Genomic DNA, 17,598 nt, shown 5'->3' with positions numbered 1-17,598 from the left:
TGTCATTTCCAGACCGGATGGGATGGCTCGAGAAATATGCTGCCTACCGGGGGCAAAAATACACCATATCACTCAGAGGCTCACCAGGCTCCTCAAGCCCTATCACCGTCCTCCCCTCATGTTGATTCATGTAGGAACCAATGATACTGCAAGGCATACGTTTCAAAAGATCACAAATGATTTTCGAGCTCTAGGAGCAATGCTAAAAGAATGTAATGTACAGGTGGTCTTTTCATCCCTCCTCCCTGTTGTAAGACACGGACCCACAAGAGCCAGAAAAATAGTACAGGTCAATGACTGGCTTAGAAAATGGTGTCAGGAGGAACGCTTTGGCTTCCTCGACCATGGCCTGCTATTCCAGGAGGATGGCCTACTGGCAAGGGATGGGGTGCATCTCACACAAGCAGGAAAACACTTTTTTGCTCACAGACTCGCAAACCTCATTAGACGCACTTTAAACTAGGTCCACCGGGGGAGGGGGACAACAGCCTTGCGAACGCTACTTTACCCATAATGTCTGGGAATCGCCAGAAGGCTAAACGGAGGGCTGCACAAACACAACAAGGACCACGTACCAAAAGCACAATAATCCCAATTAAACAGCTCAAGGGAAGATTCCAGGGGCTCACATGTCTTTACACTAATGCACAGAGCATGGGAAATAAACAAGACGAACTCCAACTTCTAGCACAACACCACAAATATGACATCATAGCCATCACTGAAACCTGGTGGGATGACTCCTATCGCTGGAATGTAGATATCGAGGGGTATAACCTCTTTCACAGAAACCGAACAAAGGGGAGAGGAGGCGGAGTAGCCTTATATGTCAAAAACTCTTATGCTGCAGAAGAAATTCAAGACGGCAATCTGGGAAACCAGCTTGAAATCATCTGGATAAGAATCAAGGGAACTGGGACTCAAAAAGATGTCGTTGTAGGCGTCTACTACAGACCCCCAAGCCAGGAGGAAGATCTTGATGAAGTCTTCTGCCAACAGTTGACCAAACAGGCACAGAAAAGAGATGTAGTAGTCATGGGCGATTTCAACTATCCCGATATTTGCTGGAAAACAAACTCGGCCAAGAGTACAAGGTCCAACAAATTCCTCGCTTGCCTTGCAGACAATTTCATGGTCCAGAAGGTAGAAGAGGCAACAAGGGGATTGGCTACTCTTGATCTCATCCTAACAAATGCGGAGGACCTGATCGATGCGGTCGAAGTGGTAGGATCCTTAGGGGCAAGTGACCATGTGCTCCTGCAATTTGAGGTACAAAGGAAGGCCGAAACTAAGACAAGTCAAACCCGCATTTTGGACTTTAGGAGAGCTGATTTCCAAAAAATGAAGGAAACGCTGAGCAGCATTCCGTGGACACAGATACTAAAAGACAAGGGAGCTACGGATGGATGGGAACTTCTCAAGAGTGAAATACTCAAGGCGCAATTGCAAACCGTGCCAACAAAGAGAAAAAATAGGACAAGTGCAAAGAAGCCAGAATGGATGTCCAAAGAACTTCTAACTGTGCTAAGACACAAAAGAGACATGCACAAGAAGTGGAAAAAGGGAGAAATCACCAAAGAAGAATTCAAACAAATGGCCAACACCTGTAGGGAAAAGGTCCGCAAAGCTAAAGCAAAAAACGAGCTCAGACTTGCCAGGGACATTAAAAACAATAAAAAGGGCTTCTATTCTTATGTCAGTAGAAAAAGGAAAAACAAGGAGGCGATAGGACCTCTTCGAGGAGAAGATGGGGCAATGCTGACAGGGGATAGGGAAAAGGCAGAACTACTTAATGCCTTCTTTGCCTCGGTCTTCTCACAAAAAGAGAGTCTTCAACCTCAGCAAGATGGAGTGGATGAGGGATTGGAGGACATCCAACCCCAAATTGGGAAAGAAGTCGTCCAGGAATACCTGGCCGCTCTTAATGAGTTCAAGTCCCCAGGACCAGATCAACTACACCCAAGAGTATTGAAGGAACTAGCGGAAGTCATTTCGGAACCATTGGCAACCATCTTTGAGAGTTCTTGGAGAACGGGAGAAGTTCCAGCAGATTGGAGGAGGGCCAATGTGGTCCCAATCTTCAAGAAGGGAAAAAAGGACGACCCAAACAACTACCGTCCGGTCAGCCTCACGTCGATACCGGGCAAGATTCTGGAAAAGATTGTTAAGGAAGTGGTCTGCAAACACTTAGAAACAAATGCAGTCATCGCTAATAGTCAACATGGATTTATCAAAAACAAGTCATGCCAGACTAATCTGATCTCTTTCTTCGATAGAGCTACAAGCTGGGTAGATGCGGGGAATGCCGTGGATGTAGCGTACCTGGATTTCAGTAAGGCCTTCGACAAGGTCCCCCATGACCTTCTGGCAAGGAAACTAGTCCAATGTGGGCTAGGCAAAACTACGGTGAGGTGGATCTGTAATTGGTTAAGTGGACGAACACAGAGAGTGCTCACTAATGCTTCCTCTTCATCTTGGAAAGAAGTGACGAGCGGAGTGCCGCAGGGTTCCGTCCTGGGCCCGGTCCTGTTCAACATCTTTATTAATGACTTAGATGAAGGGCTAGAAGGCATGATCATCAAGTTTGCAGACGACACCAAATTGGGAGGGATAGCCAATAGTCCAGAGGACAGGAGCAGAATTCAAAACGATCTTGACAGATTAGAGAGATGGGCCAAAACTAACAAAATGAAGTTCAACAGTGACAAATGCAAGATACTCCACTTTGGCAGAAAAAATGAGATGCAAAGATACAGAATGGGGGACGCCTGGCTCGAGAGCAGTACGTGTGAAAAAGATCTTGGAGTCCTCGTGGACAACAAGTTAAACATGAGCCAACAATGTGATGTGGCGGCAAAAAAAGCCAATGGGATTTTGGCCTGCATCAATAGGAGCATAGTGTCTAGATCTAAGGAAGTAATGCTACCCCTCTATTCTGCTTTGGTTAGACCACATCTGGAATATTGTGTCCAATTCTGGGCACCACAATTCAAGAGAGATATTGACAAGCTGGAAAGTGTCCAGAGGAGGGCGACTAAAATGATCAAGGGTCTGGAGAACAAGCCCTATGAGGAGCGGCTTAGGGAACTGGGCATGTTTAGCCTGAAGAAGAGAAGGCTGAGAGGAGATATGATAGCCATGTATAAATATGTGAGAGGAAGCCACAGGGAGGAGGGAGCAAGCTTGTTTTCTGCTTCCTTGGAGACTAGGACACGGAACAATGGCTTCAAACTACAAGAAAGGAGATTCCATCTGAACATTAGGAAGAACTTCCTGACTGTGAGAGCCGTTCAGCAGTGGAACTCTCTGCCCCGGAGTGTGGTGGAGGCTCCTTCTTTGGAAGCTTTTAAACAGAGGCTGGATGGCCATCTGTCAGGGGTGATTTGAATGCAATATTCCTGCTTCTTGGCAGGGGGTTGGACTGGATGGCCCATGAGGTCTCTTCCAACTCTTTGATTCTATGATTCTATAATTAATTAATTAATTAATTAATTAAAATTCAGCTGTACAGTTGCTGCAAAGGGGCCATGCACTAGGGGAGATATATATATATATATATATATATATATATATATATATACTAGCCGTCCCCTGCCACGTGTTGCAGTGGCCCACATGGGGGTTCTGTGTGGGAAGTTTGGCCCAATTCTATCATTGGTGGGGTTCAGAATGCTCTGTGATTGTAAGTGAACTATAAATCCCAGCAACTACAACTCCCAAATGTCAAGGTCTATTTTCCACGAACTCCAGCAGTGTTCACATTTGGACATATTGAGTATCCTTGTAGAGTTTGGTCCGGATCCCTCATTTTGAGTCCACAGTGATCTCTGGATGTAGGTGAACTACAACTCCACAACGAAAGGACACTGCCCACCAAACCCTTCCAGTATTTTCTGTTGGTCGTGGGAGAACTGTGTGACAAGTTTGGTTCAATTCAATCATTGGTTGAGTTCAGAATGCTCTTTGATTGTAGGTGAACTATAAATCCCAGCAACTACAACTCCCAAATGACAAAATCTTTTTTTTTTTTTTTGAGTGAAGGACATACATTGGGTTGTTAGGTGCCTTGTGTCCAAATTTGGTGTCAATTCGTCCAGTGGTTTTTGAGTTCTGTTAATCCCACAAACGAACATGACATTTTTATTTATATAGATATATATATCCTAGTGCATGGCCCCTTTGCATCAACTGTATAGCTGAATATGAATAATTAATTAATTGATTAATTAATTGCCACATTTGTATACCGCCTTTCTCAGCCCGAAGGCGACTCAAGGCGGTTCACAGTCGGCAGCAATTCGATGCCTTAACAGTTATAAATACAATTAAAAACAGTTATAAAAACGAACTGAAACATTTAGCATATGATATAAATAACCATGGAAGGAAAAAGGAAGAGGGGCCGACCAAGGGCAAGATGGAAGTGACTGGCTTGACTCTGAAGGAGCTGGGGGTGGTGACTGTCGACAGGGAGCTCTGGCGTGGGCTAATTCATGAGGTCACAAAGAGTTGGAAGCGACTGAATGAATAAACAACAACATAAATAACCATTAAACCTATCGAAACGTAATCCTCGGCGTCTTCTTACTAAAATCATCATCCAATGGCATCGTCAGTCGTTCCATAATATCATATTTGCTGCATTAAGGAAAGCTTGCTCAAAGAGCCAAGTTTTAACCTTTTTGTGGAATGTCAGAAGGGAGGGGGCCAATCTTATATCCCTGGGAAGGGCATTCCGCAGCTGAGGGGCCACCACTGAGAAGGCCCTGTCTCTCGTCCCACCAAATGCATCTGCGAGGGAGGTGGGACTGAGAGCAGAGCCTCTCCAGAAGACCTTAAGGTCCTAGATGGTTCATAAGAAGAGATGCGTTCGGACAGGTAAAGTGAACCGGAGCCATTTAGGGCTTTATAGGCTAAAGCCAGCACCTTGAATTGTGTCCAGAAACAGACAGGCAGCCCGTGAAGCTGGCACAACAGAGGATTTGTTTACTCCCTGAACGCCAATCCAGTTAGCAACCTGGCTGCTGCTTTTTGGACCATTTGAAGCTTCTGAACAGTCTTCAAAGGCAACCCCACGTAGAGAACATTGCAGTAGTCTATACGGGATGTAACCAGAACATGGACTACTGTGGCCAAGTCAGACTTCCCAAGGTACGAGCGCAGCTGGCACGCAAGTTTTAATTATAATTCTATAGCAGAAGTCTTAAATAAAGGCATGCAAACTGAAGAGTATCCATTCTGGAGGAGACGTGGTTTTAAAAAGGGAATTCTACACCACCAATAGCAGAGAGAGAGAGGGAACAAATTGATCCATTCCAACTGAGATTCAGGAGCCAGGGAGGAAGGGATTCCCTCAACCTGTGAGAGGATTGATAAATGTAAGCAGAAGCTTTACCACAGTGATTAAACCAAGATATACTCTGCAGTATAATAAAATGTCACTCAGGCTTGTGAAACAAAATAACAGTATCTTTACTTTAGTTCAAAAATTCAAACGGGGCAACAATGTATACACATCAGTCCTTTTGAAACAGTCTTTAAAATATTACTCAAGCCTTAAAATGTTCAAGTTCCAAGATAGTTGGCAGCCGGCAATCTCTTCACTGTCCAAAGTGAGAAAATGGCAGTTAGAACCGTTGGTCTCAGCAGCTTGCCAGAACTCTGGCTCCTGGCACGCTAAGCCAATCAGCTGTTGACACATACATCTCCAGTTAACCCACCATATCATGGCATCCCTTTTCCAAATCGTCACAAACTGCTCCTCATTGAGGACTGCAAACTTGACTTCCAACAAAATTGCATACCCAGAGAGAGACAGGGAACAAATAGATCCATTCAGGAGCCATGGAGGAAGGGATTCCCTCAGCCTATTCTAAAACTGTGTGAGGATTGATAAATGTAAGCAGAAGCTTTACCACAGTGATTAAACCAAGATATACTCTGCAGTATAATAAAATGTCACTCAGGCTTGTGAAACAAAATAACAGTATCTTTACTTTAGTTCAAAAATTCAAACAGGGCAATGATGTATACATATCAGTCCTTTTGAAACAGTCTTTAAAATATGCCTGAAGCCTTAAAATGATCAAGTTTCAAGATAGTTAGAAATCTCTTCACTGTCCAAAGTGAGAAAATGGCAGTTAGAACCGTTGGTCTCAGCAGCTTGCCAGAACTCTGGCTCCTGGCACGCTAAGCCAATCAGCTGTTGACACATACCTCTCCAGTTAACCCACCATATCATGGCATCCCTTTTTCAAATCGTCACAAACTGCTCCTCATTGAGGACTGCAGACTTGACTTCCAATAAAATTGCATACCTATATCATTTTAAAGCCAAGGTATCTCTACCCTATCTTTGAAGCCTACACCGTGTGATGAACACAGTAGGTTGCCGTTTCTTAAGTGGGTGGCATTTTATTATACTGCAGAGCATATCTTGGTTTAATCACTGTGGTAAAGCTTCTGCTTACATTTATCAATCCTCACACAGTTTTAGAATAGGCTGAGGGAATCCCTTCCTCCCTGGCTCCTGAATGTCAGTAGTATGTAATGAATGGGCCGAAGTGGCGCGCTTTCCCTTGACGCTTGCCAAGGCAGGTGTTACCCGTTCGATCCCTGTCCATTTCATGTCATGGTCTCTGTTGACATGCCTCCTTGTTGGACTTGGAGGGTGTCCCTCCTGGCCCAGTTCGGCGGGGGAAACCCAGTTCAAGGAGCCAAGGGAGATTATGAGTCAGGAACCAGATAAGGACGATGGGCCGAGGAGCTCTGGAACAAACAAGCCCGGCGTGTCTCCAGCGTGGGCGTTTGATCCTCTGTGGCGGATGCTGATCAGGCGGGTTTCTGCCGGGTTCGGCTCTCCCAAACGCCGGCACTCCTTCGCCGCTGGCTCCTTTCCAGCTGCCGTCTCTTTGGGGGTTTTCCATAAAGCCTAGGCAGCTGGGATTGGCAGTGTAGCGGTGTTTGGAATTCGCTGGGAGTTCTAGTGCCCCATCATCTCTGGCAGATAGGATTCCCAGGCCTCAGGGCTTCTCTAGTCCCCACCATGAAAGTGAACTATTATTATTATTATTATTATTATTATTATTATTATACCACACGGAGTGTGCGTGTGGTATAAGCACAAGGGCAGATGCCTTCACTGTGCCTGGTTGTGATCCCCAGGTTGTGCCAGTCAGCTTTCGTACGATATTATTTCTAGCACCCACTATTTGCTTGATAGTCGAACAGAGCATGGTCCAGGGTGACTCCCGGGTATCTGGGTGCACAGCAATGCTCCAGTGGGATTCCTTCCCAGGTCATCCTCAGAGCTCGAGATGTTTGTCTGTTCTGAAGGTGGAAAACACATGTTTTAGATGGATTAGGAATCAGCTGGTTTTCCATGTAATAGGCAGTGAGAGACCCCCAAAGGGCATCCAGTCCAGCCCCCTCTGCCAGGCAGGAAGACAGTCAAAGCACCCCCAACAGATGACCATCCCACCATCATCGCATTCTATGATGTGTGATAGAGTGGAAGGAGCAAAGGAAGCGTGCTCAGCCACCCATCCATTCATCTATCCATCCATCCTTCCACCCTTCCTTCCTACCATTCACTCACCCACCCATCCATCCTTTCATGCTTCCTTTATTTCTTCCTTCCATCCACCCATCTTTCCTTCCTTCCACCCACCCTTCCTTCCACACTTCCTTCGTTCCTTCCTTCCATCCATCCACCCATCCCTCCATCCATCTTTCCTTCCTTCCTTCCACCCACCCACCCTTCCTTCCACGCTTCCTTCGTTCCTTCCTTCCTTCCGTACTTCCTTCCTTCCATCCACCCATCCATCCATCTTTCCTTCCTTCCTTCCACCCACCCACCCTTCCTTCCATCCTTTCTTCGTTCCTTCTATCCATCCATCTTTCCTTCCTTCCATGCTTCCTTTGTTCCTTCCATCCACCCATCCATCTATCTTCCCTTCCTTCCTTACACCCACCAACCCTTCCTTCCACGCTTCCTTTGCTCCTTCCACCCATCTTTCCTTCCTTACACCCATCCACTCTTCCTTCCATCCTTCCTTCGTTCCTTCCATCCATCCACCCATCTTTCCTTCCCTCCTTCCACCCTTCTTTCATTCCTTCCTTCCTTCCCTCCATCCACCCATCTTTCCTTCCTTCCACCCTCCCTCCCTCCCTCCCTCCGTTCCTTCCTTCCAGCCACCCATACATCCATCTTTCCTCCCTTTGTTCTACCCATCCATCCATCCATCCATCCATCTACACTTTCTATCTCTCTCTCAATCATATCATCTGTTGTCTATGAGGTTGTTGAGGAACCCCATGGGGTGACTCTAGAGGGAACTATGCATAAGAACTGTCAAGGAGAAATTTCCAAACAGTAAAAAATAACAATTATGTGATGTGTGTGTGTGTGTGTGTGTGTGTGTATGTATGTGTGTATATGTGTGTGTGTGTGTGTGTGTGTATGTATATGTGTGTGTGTGTGTGTGTGTGTATGTATATATATATAGATATATATATAGTATGAGACTCTTATAGTATGAGACTCTATATATATTGTTTGTAATTCTGAATGACCGTGTTGTGAACAGAGCCAGGTCTAAAAAGTGTGTCACCAACACAAAAAGTTTGGAGAGCTCTGCTCTAGGCACTGGATGCCTATTAATGAAGGCTAGAACCGCATTGGCTTTTTTGGCTGCTGCGTCACCCTGTGGCCTCTGTGGCTAAGTCTCGATCTCTATTCATTGCTTCATGTTTTCATTTTGCAAGTCATCACGAGGAGATGGTTTCCCTCACCTTTGGCTGGCAGCATGTAATCAATAAATGGAGCCGCGCCACCCCTCCCGGGTGAGGTGGAATATTTAGAGGGTGAGTCACAGAGAATGTGATTTTTGCCAAGGTCCACGGCTAAACCCAGGTGGAAATGCCAGAGACGGCAAGGATCATGCGGCTATAGGTGTGCAATCGACATGTAGAACTGGGGCAAGCCCTATCATGCAGGAAAATAAAATGACCGGCTTAAGAGAGGGCAAACAACTCCAAATGAACATAGAATCATAGAATCAAAGAGTTGGAAGAGACCTCCTGGGCCATCCAGTCCAACCCCATTCTGCCAAGAAGCAGGAATATTGCATTCAAATCACCCCTGACAGATGGCCATCCAGCCTCTGTTTCAAAGCCTCCAAAGAAGGAGCCTCCACCACACTCCGGGGCAGAGAGTTCCACTGCTGAACGGCTCTCACAGTCAGGAAGTTCTTCCTCATGTTCAGATGGAATCTCCTCTCTTGTAGTTTGAAGCCATGGCTCCATTGCGTCCTACTCTTCAGGGAAGCAGAAAACAAGCTTGCTCCCTCCTCCTCCCTGTGGCTTCCTCTCACATATCGATACATGGCTATCATATCTCCTCTCAGCCTTCTCTTCTTCAGGCTGAACATGCCCAGCTCCTTAAGCCGCTCCTCATAGGGCTTGTTCTCCAGACCCTTGATCATTTTAGTCGCCCTCCTCTGGACACATTCCAGCTTGTCAATATCTCTCTTGAATTGTGGTGCCCAGAATTGGACACAATATTCCAGATGTGGTCTAACCAGAGCAGAATAGAGCATGGGGAGCATGACTTCCTTAGATCTAGACACTATGCTCCTATTGATGCAGGCCAAAATCCCATTGGCTTTTTTTGCCGCCACATCACATTGTTGGCTCATGTTTAACTTGTTGTCCACGAGGACTCCAAGATCTTTCCACACGTCCTGCTCTCGATGCAGGCCTCATCGTCCCCCATTCTGTATCTTTGCATTTCATTTTTTCTGCCTAAGTGGAGTCTCTTGCATTTGTCTCTGTTGAACTTCATTTTGTTAGTTTTGGCCCTTCATCTCTCTAATCTGTCCAGATCCCTTTGAATCCTGCTCCTGTCCTCTGGAGTATTGGCTCTCCCTCCCAATTTGGTGTCGTCTGCAAACTTGATGATCCTGCCTTCATCTAAGTCATGAATGAAGATGTTGGAACAGGACCGGGCCCAGGACAGAACCCTGCTTGTGGCACTCCACTCGTCACTTCTTTCCAGGATGAAGAGGAGGAAGCCTTGGGGAGAATCACCCTCTGGGTTCGTCCATTTAACCAATTCCAGATCCCTAAAAACTCACCCTAGTTTTGCCTCGCCCACATTGGACTAGTTTATCTATGTGTGAGGTCGAGTGTGATCTCACCCTCCAGGTCAAATCAATCAATCAATCAAGTAATCAATCAATCAATCAATCAATCTAACCCTATATCTATATTCTAGATATAATATTCTATATATAATTCTATATATCGTATTCTATTTATATCTGGCACTTCCACAGGCCACTGCGACCTCCACGAATGACGGACCTGGACCAACCCGCATGACCCACTTTACATCCTGGTGTGCTTGGAGGGAGGATGGACCATGGATGATGGGATTTGTAGTACTTTCCATCGCTTTGGCTCCCACAGACCACTGTGACCCTCACCAATAATGGATCAGGATCAAACTTGGCACACAGACCCCTCCCATGACCATTTTATGTCCTAGTTATAATTGATTTTGTCATTTGGGAGTTGTAGTTGCTGGGATTTGTAGTTCACCCACCATCAAAGAGCATGCTGAACTCCACCAATGATGGAATCAAACCAAACTTGACACACAGAACTCCCATACCCAACAGAAATTACTGGAAGGTGTTGGTGGGCACTGACCTTGAGTTTTGGAGTTGTAGTTGAAGAAAATATACCTTGATATTTGGGAGTTGTAGTTCCTGGGATTTGTAGTACACCCATCATCAAAGAGTATGCTGAGCTCCACCATTGATGGAATCACACCAAAGTTGGCACACAGAACTCCCATGACCAACAGAAAACACTGAAAAGGTTTGGTGGGCATTGACCTTGAGTTTGGGAGTTGTAGTTCACCTACATCCAGAGATCACTGGATGTAGGTGATCTGTACCAAACTGGGCACAACTACTCAATACGCCCAAATGTGAACACTGGTGGAGATTGGAGAAAATAGACCTTGACATTTGGGAGTTGTAGTTGCTGGGATTTATAGTTCACCTGTAAAGAGCATTCTGAACTCCACCAACGATGGAATTGGACCAAACTTGGTACACAGAACCCCCATGACCAACAGAAAACACTGGAAGGGTTTGGTGGGCATTGACCTTGAGTTTGGGAGTTGTAGTTCACCTATATCTAGAGAGCACTGTGGACTCAAACAATGATGGATCTGGACCAAACTTGGTACGAATACTCAATATGCCCAAATGTGAACACTGGTGGAGTTTGGGAAAAATAGACCTTGACATTTGGGAACTGCTGGGATTTATAGTTCACCCACAATCAAAGAGCATTCTGAACCCCACCAATGATAGAATTGGGCCAAACTTCCCACACAGAACCCCCATGACCAACAGAAAATACTGTGTTTTCTGATGGTCTTTGGCAATCTTCCGACCCCCCTTGCGACTCCACCCAGGGGTCCCGACCCCCAAGTTGAGAAACACTGTTCTAAGGGGTTCATTTAACCTCTAGTTTGCTAAGAAAAGTTAAATGCTGTTTCTTTAATGGATGCATGCCTTAAAAAAAGTGTCTCCAATATGAAAAGTTCAAAAACCTCTGATCCAGAATGATACTGAATAATATGGTTTGCTTTGCTTGTATAAGGGAGCATCTACACTAGAGAGTGAATGCAGTTCGACACCACTTGAACTGCCCTGGCTCAATGCCATGGAACCCTGGGAGTTGTAGTTTTGCAAGGTCTTCAGCCTTGCAATTGAGGACTTGACGTGGAGTGACTGAATGCAGACCAAGACCAAGAATCTTCCAAGTCCAGATGAAACCGAGAGCAAAACACGCCTCGACAAATTATAGGGATTAGGAGCGGTTCGTTGGGACTTGCTTGGCTGCTCTTCCTCTTCCCCAAGTCCTCCCATCCTTTCCTATGTATAGATTACACCGGTCTCCCACATTTCTTCCCAAAGACACATTTTGCTGCCTGAGGCCAAGGACGGGATGGCAACCAATTTCCATGGGGCTCAGAGCCAGCGTTTTGGTTGGAATCCATTTGGAAGAAATATCCCAACTTGGCTTCAACATAAAAACAAATGCGGAGGACCTGATCAATGCAGTTGAAGTGGTCGGATCCTTAGGGGCAAGTGACCATATGCTCCTGCAATTTGAGGTACAAAGGAAGGCCGAGACTAAGACAAGTCAAACCCGCATTTTGGACTTTAGGAGAGCTGATTTCCAAAAAATGAAGGAAACACTGAGCAGCATTCCGTGGACACAGATACTAAAAGACAAGGGAGTTACAGATGGATGGGAATTTCTCAAGAGTGAAATACTCAAGGTGCAATTGCAAACCGTGCCAACAAAGAGAAAAAATAGGACAAGTGCAAAGAAGCCAGAATGGATGTGCAAAGAACTTCTAACTGTGCTAAGACACAAAAGAGACATGCACAAGAAGTGGAAAAAGGGAGAAATCACCAAAGAAGAATTCAAACAAATAGCCAACACTTGTAGGGAAAAGGTCCACAAGGCGAAAGCACAAAACGAGCTCAGGCTTGCCAGGGACATTAAAAACAATATAAAAGGGATTTTTTTCTTATGTCAGTAGAAAAAGGAAAAACAAGGAGGCGATAGGACCTCTTCGAGGAGAAGATGGGGCAATGCTGACAGGGGGTGATAGGGAAAAGGCAGAACTACTTATTACCTTCTTTGCCTCAGTCTTCTCACAAAAGGAAGGTCATCTTCAACCTCAGCAAGATGGAGTGGATGAGAAATTAGAGGACATCCAACCCCAAATTGGGAAACAAGTCGTCCAGGAATACCTGGCCGCTCTAAACGAGTTCAAGTCCCCAGGACCAGATCAACTACACCCAAGAGTACTGAGGGAACTAGCGGACGTCATTTCGGAACCATTGGCAATCATTATTTAGAGTTCTTGGAGAACGGGAGAAGTTCCAGCAGATTGGAGGAGGGCCAATGTGGTCCCAATCTTCAAGAAGGGAAAAAAGGATGACCCAAACAATGACCCATGTCCAGTCAGCCTCACGTGAATACTAGGCAAGATTCTGGAAAAGATTGTTAAGGAAGTGGTCTGCAAACACTTAGAAACAAATGCGGTCATCGCTAAGAGTCAACATGGATTCCTCAAAAACAAGTCATGCCAGACTCATCTGATCTCTTTCTTCGAGAGAGTTACAAGCTGGGTAGATGCGGGGAATGCCGTGGATGGAGCGTGTCTGGATTTCAGGAAGGCCTTCTTGGACAAGGTCCCCCATGACCTTCTGGCAAGGAAACTAGTCCAATGTGGGCGAGGCAAAACTACGGTGAGGTGGATCTGGAATTGGTTAAATGGACAAACCCAGAGGGTGCTCACTAATGCTTCCTCTTCATCCTGGAAAGAAGTGACAAGTGGAGTGCCGCAGGGTTCCGTCCTGGGCCCGGTCCTGTTCAACATCTTTATTAACGACTGAGATGAAGGGCTAGAAGGCAGGATCATCAAGTTTGCAGGCGACACCAAATGGGGAGGGAGAGCCAATAGTCCAGAGGACAGGAGCAGGACTCAAAACGATCTTGACAGATTAGAGAGATGAAGGGCCCAAACTAACAAAATGAAGTTCAACAGGGACAAATGCAAGATACTCCACTTTGGCAGGAAAAACGAAATGCAAAGAGACAGAATGGGGGACAATGAGGCCTGGCTCGAGAGCAGTACGTGGGGAAAAGATCTTGGAGTCCTCGTGGGGAGGAAGTTAAACATGAGCCAGGAATGTGATGTGGCGGCAAAAAAAGCCAATGGGATTTTGTCCTGCATCAAGAGGAGCCTAGTGCCTAGATCTAGGAAAGTCATGCTCCCCATGCTCTATTCTGCTCTGGTTAGACCACGTTACCTGGAATATTGTGTCCAATTCTGGGCACCACAATTCAAGAGAGATATTGACTCTAAGCTGGAATGTGTCCAGAGGAGGGCGACTCAAATGATCAAGGGTCTGGAGAACAAGCCCTATGAGGAGCGGCTTAAGGAGCTGGGCATGTTTAGCCTGAAGAAGAGAAGGCTGAGAGGAGATATGATAGCCAAGTATAAATATGTGAGAGGAAGCCACAGGGAGGAGGAGGGAGCAAGCTTGTTTTTTGCTTCCTTGGAGACTCGGACGCAATGGAACAATGGCTTCAAACTACAAGAGAGGAGATTCCATCTGAACGTGAGGAAGAACTTCCTGACTGTGAGAGCCGTTCAGCAGTGGAACTCTCTGCCCCGGTGGGAGTGTGGTGGAGGCTCCTTCTTTGGAGGCTTTTAAACAGAGGCTGGATGGCCATCTGTCAGGGGTGCTTTGAATGCAATATTCCTGCTTCTTGGCAGAATGGGGTTGGACTGGATGATGGCCCAGGAGGTCTCTTCCAACTCTAGGTTTCTATGATTTCTGGCTAGCTCAGATCTGGTGGGTGTTGAGATCCTGACTGCGTTGAGAACAACCGTGCCCAGGTTTAATTCTATATCCTTGGGAAAAAAGCAAGCCACAAATGGCTCGAAAACAAACGTTGCCATTAGGAGAAACCTTAGAAGGGAGCCCAGGTAATAAACAAGATGTGTTTACCAGCAGTTAGGTATGCAAGGAATCTATGAATGTCTCAAAGCTGCAGATATTTGGCTACCGTTTCCACTTGCATTTCCTTCTTCCACAGCCAGGCGCTTAATCACGTTGGATGATAAAATATGCCTTTCTCGATGGGATCTCCTCTCCTTCAGGTGCTCCAATCTGATATCTTCCTTATCTATTAGAGACTAGAGACAATATTAATATTTCATTTCAATGTTATACTAAAAATTAATAATAATCATATGCATAATATTAGTGAAGATAGTATTAATATTTAGTAGTACTATTATAGTAAACATTAATAATATTATTAACATATGTGATATTAACATTTACTGAAAGTATTAATATTTAAAACTTTCATTAAATGTTAATATCACGTAAGTTAATAATATTATTAATGTTTGATATAATATTATAATAATATAATATATGTGTGTTTGCATATATATATGTGGTTTTGTGCATACGTTGTAATGTAATTTTTCAGAAAAGCAGATGGCGGAAACAGAAGAACGGCCTGCCTCAGGGGAGCGTGCTTGCTCCATCCACATTCAACATCTACACAAATGACCAGCCACTGCCAGAAGGGACAGAGAGCTTCATCTATGCTGATGATCGTGCCATCACCGCTCAAGCAGGGAGCTTTGAGATGGTTGAACAGAAGCTCTCCGAAGCTTGAGGTGCTCTTACTGCCTACTACAGGGAAAATCAGCTTGCTCCATCAGTGTTTAACATCTACACAAATGACCAGCCACTGCCAGAAGGGAAAGAGAGTTTCATCTATGCTGATGATCATGCCATCACCGCTCAAGCAAGGAGCTTCGAGATGGTCGAACAGAAGCTCTCCGAAGCTCTAGGTGCCCTTACTGCCTATTACAGGGAAAACCAACTGATCCCTAATCCATCTAAAACACAGATATGTGCCTTTCATCTCAAGAACAGAGAAGCATCCCGAGCTCTGAGGATTATTACCTGGGAAGGAATCCCACTGGAGCATTGCAGCACACCCAAATACCCGGGAGTCACTCTGGACCGTGCTCTGACCTACAAGAAGCATTGCCTGAACATCAAGCAAAAAGTGGGCGCCAGAAACAATATCATACGAAAGCTGACTGGCACAACCTGGGGATCACAACCAGATACAGTGAAGACATCTGCCCTTGCGCTGTGCTACTCTGCTGCTGAGTCTGCATGCCCAGTGTGGAACACATCTCACCACGCTCAAACAGTGGACGTGGCTCCTAATGAGACATGCCGCATTATCACGGGGTGCCTGTGCCCTACACCACGGGAGAAATGACACTGCTTAGCCGATATTGCACCACCTGACATCCGCCGGGAAGTAGCAGCCAATAGTGAAAGGACCAAGGCAGAGACATCTCCAGCTCATCCCCTGTTTGGGTATCAGCCAGCACGTCAACGACTTAAATCCAGACATAGTTTTCTAAGATCTACAGAGACACTCGCTGGAACACCTCAGCAAGCTAGAGTCCAAAAGTGGCAGGCCCAAACCCAGAACCTCAATCAATGGCTGATACCAAATGAGAGACTCCCCCCTGGGCACACAGAAGACTGGGCGACTTGGAAGGCGCTGAACAGACTGCACTCTGGCACCACGCGACGCAGAGCCAGCCTCGAGAAATGGGGCCACAAAGTGGAATCCTCGACATGTGAGTGCGGAGAGGAGCAAACCACTGACCACCTCCTGCAATGCACCCAGAGCCCTGCCACATGCACCAGGGAGGACCTTCTTGCGGAAACACCAGAAGCACTCCAAGTGGCCAGATACTGGTCAAAGGACACTTAATCAACTACCAAACTCACACATTTTGTATTTTCTCTGTTTGTTTGCTTTGTTCTGTTAGAAATGTAATATATTTGACTGGCTGCCCTGACACAAGAAAGAAAGAAAAAGAAATGTAATTTTTGGTTTTTGTCTCTTCTGCTGTGTTTTTCAGTGTTTTTATGAGTGATGGTCACTCATTGGCCTGAGAGGTGTCTCCTGTCCAAATTTTGGTGTCCATTCGTCCAGTGGTTGTGGAGTTCTGTTCATCCCACAAACTAGCATTACATTTTTATTTATATAGATGTGCGATCCATTAAAAATGCTTCAAAAGCCAGTACAAAACTGCTTCGTTTCTAAAATGATTCTAAAGTATATTTAGTGAAAATTTCGCTACTATAACGAAAGTAATACAATTTCGTTACTATTTGGTTATAGTAATTGTTCATAATTAATTGTTCATAATTAATTGGAGAAACTTCAGGAGCTCCTACCTCCCTCATTTTTAAAGCTATTGGGGTGAAACTTGCTACAATGGTACGCCACATCTACCACTGTTATTTTATTTATTTATATGTTTAAAATAACAGGAAATATTTATACCCCATTTTAAAAATTATTTATATTAAAAAATACTAGTAAATATTTATATCCCAATTTTTATTTATTTATATATTTATAAATATTACTAAATATTTACATCCCAGTTTTATTTATTTATATCTTTAAAATAATAATAAATATTTATATCCCAATTTTTATTTATTTATATATTTATAAATATTACTAAATATTTATATCCCATTTTTATTTATTTATATCTTTAAAATAATAATAAATATTTATATCCCAATTTTTATTTATTTATATATTTATAAATATTACTAAATATTTACATCCTAGTTTTATTTATTTATATCTTTAAAATAATAATAAATATTTATATCCCAATTTTTATTTATTTATATTTTTAAAATATTACTAAATATTTATATCCCATTTTTATTTATTTATATTTTAAAAATAATAATAAATATTTATATCCCAATTTTTATTTATTTATATATTTATAAATATTACTAAATATTTACATCCTAGTTTTATTTATTTATATCTTTAAAATAATAATAAATATTTATATCCCAATTTTTATTTATTTATATATTTATAAATATTACTAAATATTTACATCCT

The sequence above is a fragment of the Anolis sagrei genome, chromosome X (genome assembly GCF_037176765.1).
Source record: "Anolis sagrei isolate rAnoSag1 chromosome X, rAnoSag1.mat, whole genome shotgun sequence".
In the NCBI taxonomy this organism is placed as follows: domain Eukaryota; kingdom Metazoa; phylum Chordata; class Lepidosauria; order Squamata; family Dactyloidae; genus Anolis; species Anolis sagrei.
Note: the sequence above shows the minus strand (reverse complement) of the source record.